Source organism: Castor canadensis, chromosome 14, assembly GCF_047511655.1.
Source record: "Castor canadensis chromosome 14, mCasCan1.hap1v2, whole genome shotgun sequence".
NCBI lineage: Eukaryota > Metazoa > Chordata > Mammalia > Rodentia > Castoridae > Castor > Castor canadensis.
In genome coordinates, this window is record NC_133399.1 from 97,292,494 (window position 1) to 97,299,963 (window position 7,470).

Genomic DNA, 7,470 nt, shown 5'->3' on the forward strand with positions numbered 1-7,470 from the left:
AAAGAGCTGGAGACATGGCTCAAGTGAAAAAGTGCCTGCCTAACAAATACAAGGCTAGAGATCAAACCCCAGTACATTAGGAAAAAAAAAAAAAAAAAAAAAAAACCTCCAGGATTGCAGACCTAGATGTAAAAAATAAAATTATATTACTTTTACAAACCTCTAAGACTGGGCAAAGTGAAAAATACATGAGTTGCAGACACTGCTAGTAAGATTGTAAATTAATTTGGACAGTTTGGAATTAGCTAGTATAGTTAAAAATATGCAAATCTTATCCTACAATTTCAACCCTTGGAATAGAACTCATTAAATCTGCTTATGTGGACCAGAATACATTATATGTAAAAGAATGTCTATAGCTTCATTGCTTCTAATTATCCCAAACTAGACACAATTCAAATGTCCAAAGACAGAGAAATGGATAAATAATTATGGTATATTCATAGATTGGAACATTTTATAGCAATAAAATGAAATAAACTCTGGCTCTATTCCAAAATCCTCCATAGATGCTATTAAATAAATGAAACCAGAACATATAATAATACATTTTGTATGGTGCCACTCATATGAATTTCAAAAAAAATACAAAACTAAATTACATTATTAGGGATGTGGACATATTTGGGAAACTATAAAGAAAATGATTATTGTAAAATCAAGACAATCAATGCCTCAAGAAAGAAAGGAAGGGAGAAGGATCTGGATGAGACACACAATGACAGTGCCTCTAGCAGTGTGTCCACGTTTTGTTTCCCCTATTGTATATTCTCTACAACAATCCATTATGGTCTTCAGTTAAACTTTATACACTTTTCTGCATGTGTGTTACATTTCACAATATTCAGGTGTTAGTAAATCAAGCAGAAAATCTCTCATGAAATATTTATTACTATTGAATTTAAGCACAGTAACAAGTTGGGGTCAAGAATCACAAAGGATAAACATATGAATTTGATTTCCTGCTGAAATTGTGTATATATGGACAATTGTCAGGAACCATAAGTGACTTTTTAAAATTCTTTTGGAGTAGGGAGTGGTTGGCAATTTTGGAGTTGCTTTTTTTAATTCTAAAATAACATTTCATACAATAATCTCTAGAAATCAGAGAATGACAATACAGATGTATCGCTGGTGAAAATAACCATGAAGATCCTGCAGGCAAGGCCTGGTGAGTGAGATTTCAATTAATCAGCATGTTTATTTTAGTATGAATTTTTGCCCTCCCACCACTTCCTGTGTGTAGAGTCTATTATTAATATTTGCATGGATGACATGTCTTTCTTCCCAAGACCCTGCTCCTTTCTTTGTTGACTTAGGTATTTAGGAAAGGGTTGTTATTTAACCGGCTGATTCTCACATGAGTCCTTTTACAAGAAGAATCTGATAAAAGGATAAACCAATGGACTCATATTAAAATACAAAAACTAAAATTATGGGCAGCATGGCAACAGATTTGGTCATAAAACTGGAGCACATTATGTCAGGACTAAAACATATTTACACATTAAATGAGAACATTATGAATGAGCACACAGAAAATAGAGCTATCCTCATAATGTAAATGGAAACAGGCCTCTTATCTCATTTGACACTAGCAGAATCCTTCACCCTTCACCATCCACAGAAATAGAAAATAACTAAATAACAAATAAAGGTGTTCTTTCCAGCACCTCTAGTTTTTTTTTTTTTTCATTTTCATCAAAAGGTGTACTCTTTTTTATTCTGATTAGAGGGTTATGATCCCACCAAACCAAACAAAAAAGGATGACTTTCCTGGAATGAGAGCAGTTGGCGCTGCAATGTTGTGTAATAATAGCTAAAGTTCATTTATAAGTTAACATATGATAAGTATCTTACATATATTATTTTCTTTAATCCTCACAAAACTTTATAAAACAGAAATCCCAGAAATAAACTCATAAAATTTTAACTGTATGCTGTTCCGAAGAGCATGGTGAAATCCCATGACACCTTACTGTCACAACTGGAATGTAATCATCCCTTTGCCCAGTATATCCACATTGTATATGCAACCTGCCTACTAGTCACTTTGTAGCCATCCATCTAAATTATCAGATTGTCACTACTCACAGTGCTTGTGGTCAAGTAACCCTTATTTTATTCAACAAGGGCCCCAAAACACATGAATTATGATGCCAACAATGCACTATGCTGAAGAGAACCATAAAGTGCTTCTTTTAAGTAAAAAACTGATGATTGTTGACTTAAAGAAAAATATGCTGAAGTTGCTAATATATATGGGAAGAACAAATCTTCTGTCCAGGAAATTATGAAAAAGGAGGAAAATCAAATTTATGTTCGATTTGCTGTCACATCTCAAATTATAAAGATACAGCCACAGTGTGTGTGAGATGAATACTTAGTTAAAATGGAATTTGTGTATGCATGTATAGGAAAAATGTGTGTGTGTGTGTGTGTGTGTGTGTGTGTGTGTGTGTGTACTGAACCATAGGAGGTTTTAGGCATCCACTGTTGATCTTGGAAATATCCCTCTTGGGTAAAGGAAAACTACTGTAAACTGCCATTTGTTTGTCTTCACTACCAGATTTTGAAAAACAGCAAAGCCAGGAACTATATCCCGAGTACGTTGCAGAAGGCCTGGAATGTAGCAGACACAATAAATAGTTCTAGAATGCAGGATTAAGCAATAATGGAATAGTGCTTAATAGTCCTTGTCTACTATGTGTTAGGTGCTATAGGACATATTTTTATGATAAGAATTTAATGAAGTAAGAGACTCTTAATTGCCTTATTTTTAAGCTTATAATTATAAGCTTAGGCTTAAATACAAAAAATAACTTGCTTATGGTCACATAGGTAGTGAAGCTAAATCCAAACTCAGGACTATCTGTCTCCAGAGTCTACCCCCTCGAACTTGTCAGTGTGCTAGTTTTTGTGTCTTAAAATTAGTAACTTTTGTTTTATGAAGTTAGTCATATTCAACTAGTTGGCTTCTTTTTATATGACTTTATGATAACCTATAGGGTTCAAAGCAGTGTATATAAATATTCCTTGAAATATTTTTAATTTCCTAGATGGATGATTCTATCAGTTAGCCCCTTCAATCTCCTTACAGCCCTCTTTCATAAACACATGTGGAGAAATTAATAATGCTTATTCCTCAGTAATATAAAGATGAAATAGTTGAATAGTGAAGACCCTATGTATTAGTTATTAAAATATGATGACAGAGGGGACCAGACAACACAAATTATTCTTTTTACATATAGTCACTAAATATTAATAGCTCTGTTCATCCTCAAATATGTAAGCCCTTGGTATTTAAGGAAACAGAGAATAATACAAAAGAACATTCCACGTTGAGGAAAAAAATAATTTCCATTAGCATGTTGGAAGCCTGTAAAAAATAGACATTCTAGGTCTGGTTCTATCTAAGATCAGCTATTTTTACTAAAGTTAGTTCTTTCCATACAGTGTACTTCTGCACTTTGTTTTTAATAAGAAATTTAAGAAGCATTGCCAGAACTGTGGGAACAATGTCACACTTTAAGTAAGAGCCTGGGAAAAACACCAAACAATATATTTGAAACAGATTTTTTAAAGAAACCACTCATTTCTACTTTAGAAATCATTTTCCTCAAACTTGGTCACAATCATGTAAAATTTTGAGAAATATAAAATAGTTTTCTCTACAGTGATAAGTCAAAATAAAACCAAAGACAAGTGCTTGCTAAGCATGGCTCACCAAGAACAGTTTAGCTGTAGCAATCTATGGATTCTGGTGTTAAAAATGAAACCAATGAAACAGTGATACTGTCGAACCATTAGGTCAAGGTTCAGTAGGAAATGTTACTGTTTTCTTGTAGTCTTTCCTTTATTTCCCACTCAAACTATTGTACAAAAAAAGATTAGAAAACTAAGAATAGCCTATAGAAAGCAATGCAATTAGGAAAGGAGAAAATTAAAGTTTGCCTTTAGAGATGATGAATTGCCCACCATGAATTATGCTGAAGCACAGCCTGGACAACTACTGGTCAGGAGTCCTGACCAAATCTGAGGGTCTGTGATTGTAATGTTCATATATGTTCATTGCTTAGCTGCTGTTACCTATTTTCTCTCTCCCTCTCCCTCTTCCCCTTCTCCTCCCTCTCCTTCTTTCTCTTCCTCTCCCTTTCTTGTACTATGGTTTGAACTCAGAATCTCACTCTTGCTAGGCAAGCAGCTCTACCACTTGAGCAAGCCCTAAATTTCTATTTTTTTAAGGGCAGTATTCACTATCAAGCTCCTGACTCCTGCCTGACTGGAAACCACATCTGTAGGTTAGGAGCAACTCTAGCCAGAAGGAAGTTTAAGATCAGCAGTGAGGAAAACCTTTCTGTGCTCGCACTTGGAGTCCTGTCCAGAGTTCATCCACCTTGGTCCTCCTTCAGTTCTGATCCACTTGTCTATAAATTTATGCCAGTTAGAGGTGGGATTGAAACCAAAGTCTGACTTCAAATCTTATGTTCCTATTGAACCACGTATCATCTATGAGTTTAGATTTTTGGCCAAGGAGTAAGTTTGGAATTTCAATTTGTTGCTCTTCAGGGTCTTTAGCTCCCAGCGTGCTAAAGGCTGCCTAGCCTCAAGTGTACAAAGGTCAAGGACATGACGAGGCCAGACGGTCATAGCCGAAAAGATTTTCTTGTCTGTTATCCAGGCTAGCATTGATGCCTCTAGCATATCAGTTGCATTTTTTTCAAAGAAATGAAACTGCTCCTGCTGATAACATCCTACACTAGGAAATGCTGGCTATGGGGCTAAATTTCCACACCCTGGCGAGTTGGAGAATCACAGAAATACTGAATTAGAAGAACTTATCTCTGAAGTCCTTGAGTTAATAAGGATGGAAAACAGGCTCAGCAAAGTCCAAGGAACACAGTATAAACTAGGACTGATGTTGGAAGTAGAGCCTCAGTCTGAGCTCTTTCTACCACAGAGTCCATTCACACCACACCATGGAGGGAGCCTTGGGTCAGTGTCAGTAACCTTCTGGGTATGCCAGAGGGAACTCAGGCATTTCCTTTTCCATCAGGGTCCAAAGCCAACACCAATAATAAAAGAAGCTTAATAGACTTGTCCTGTGATCGGAATATACACAGAAAGTGCCCGAAGCAATACTAAAGAACAGAAAATTGTGGATTTAGAGTGCATAGAATTTGAGACACCTGTTCCAATTTCAGTAGGCACATTCTTAAGTACCAATTTCCATGGCTTTATTTAATGTTTTAATGGCTTTTTCAAACACTTTTTTTTGCAGCAACTTTACCTGTAAAAATAGGATGAATTTCTGGCTGTGGACAAATAAGGTTAAAATTTAGCTGATGCTGAAAATATCTTAAGCAGTACTGAATAAGGCAACAAGAGCATAAAACAAGTCCTTTATTCCAGAACAGCTTTATCTTGTTAAAATTGCAACTCAAAATGTCAGCAAAAGCATAGGTGGAAGGGCATCTTAGTTATGAAGAATTGACAGCATGTTTTACTAAGCTTAAAGACAAACTCTTAAGATATAGAACTATAAGCAATCTTACCAATGTCAAAGTCCTAATTTTGATACAGTATAATAGTTATATAAGATGTAAACACTGAGGAGAACTGGTTGGGAGGCATTTGTATGAATCCATAATTGTTTCCAAATAAAATTATTTTATTTATATAAAAATAATACACATTAATTATGCATTATTTCATGACTTATTAATATTATAATCAATTATTAATATGTTTTACAAGTATTCTTAGTGTGTTTTTTGCTTCTGCTATTGCATGTAATTTTAGCCTATCAGATTAGTAGATTATTTCCATTATCAGCATTACAAGAAATTCACTGAATGCTTAATGTATTTTCCATTATGTTAAGCCATGATTCTCACCATTAGGTATTTAATCCTTCATATTCACTGATATTTTACTGTGCCAAGTATAACTCTTTTTTTTTTTAAAGTACATTACTCTCCAGTCACAAAAGAATTTTAAGATGGTTAATGTTGGCAGAATCATTTCCAGTGCTACAGGTTGTAACTAAAATTTTGTTCTTGCTGATAAGGCAAAAGACCCAGTTTAAGAAATTTTTAATTTTGTTATATCTATCATAAATGGATCATGAATCTTATGTCAAACACATAATGTTCATTTATTTCAGGACACTAGCTTCTCATGTTGGAGCTGGAAGAGACCATAACAGTCATCTACTCAGGACACTATACTTTCTAGACAATGCACCTTAGGCCTTGAGGATCAAATGACTTGCTAAGACCACCGGTTATCACTGTAAAACCTAAACATTTTTATCACCATAAACAATTTGCAGCCCAGTTTTATTTACCTGAGTTTAAACATCAGCCCCAACATATAGTAGCTATGTGACCTTGTAGGGACATATTTATTCTCCCGCTGCCTCAGTTTCTGCATCTGTAATGTGAGGGTCCTAGTAGGGTAATCGTTGAGGTTTTGCTGTGATGGTATGATACTCTGAATTCTAGATACTCTAGATTTTAGTTGAGGTGACTTTATATTGGTAATGCTAGATATTCTGGATTTTTTATTATTTTTTGATTATACATCTGTTCTAATTTAACAACCATTATTTATCGTAAAACTTGATTAATTTGAAATGAAATATAGGTATATTTCAAATTTTATTGTGAGAGCAGACTCTGCTGTATGTATTTCTAATATCCACTCCTCCTTCTCCTAGGTTTACAGGTTGGAGGAACTCTGTCCATCATTACTCTTCTCCCTCCAGGGTCAGTAGACCCTTAGGTCCTCTCAGGAACACTCTTCCCTTTGTTTTGGAGGAGGTTCATAGCTTTTTCCTGGCAATCTTGATCACCAAGAAGTTCTAGACTCATGGTTCTTATCTGCCTAGGAGAAAAGTCCAGAACTGTTCTCTCCATTGGAAGCCCAGCAGGGCCTGGGCCTGATTCCCACTCTCTATCCATGCCTGTAGTCAGGCACCAGTGGATTCTCCTTTTACATTTGAGTCTGTATTTAGGGGACATCAGCAGAATTGTCTACAAGACATAATCTTCTAAGAATCTTCTAATGGCTTTTGAAAAAGTGAGGAACTGGATTATTAATTTCCCAAACCCATTTCTCTTCCGGAATATTAGAACAAATCATAATCCAGTTCTTAGAAATCATCCTTGATTCTTCTCTTTCTGTCATTCTTCCTTCAAATCTATCCCCATGGCCTGTCAATTTTACATTCTAATACCATGTCAAAAGCCTGCACTTTCTCTATTGCTGCCACCATCTCTCTAATACTTCATCAGAGTCTTCTAACTTGTGTTCCTGATTCTTCGTTGTGTTCTGAATCTTCAATTCCTGCTCTACACAAGAGCCTACATGAGCATTTACATACAAATTTAGTGTCTTTCCTGTGTTCCTCACACTTGGCAACTACAAGGTTCTTATTGTGGACTACAAAGCCTTAAGTAATCT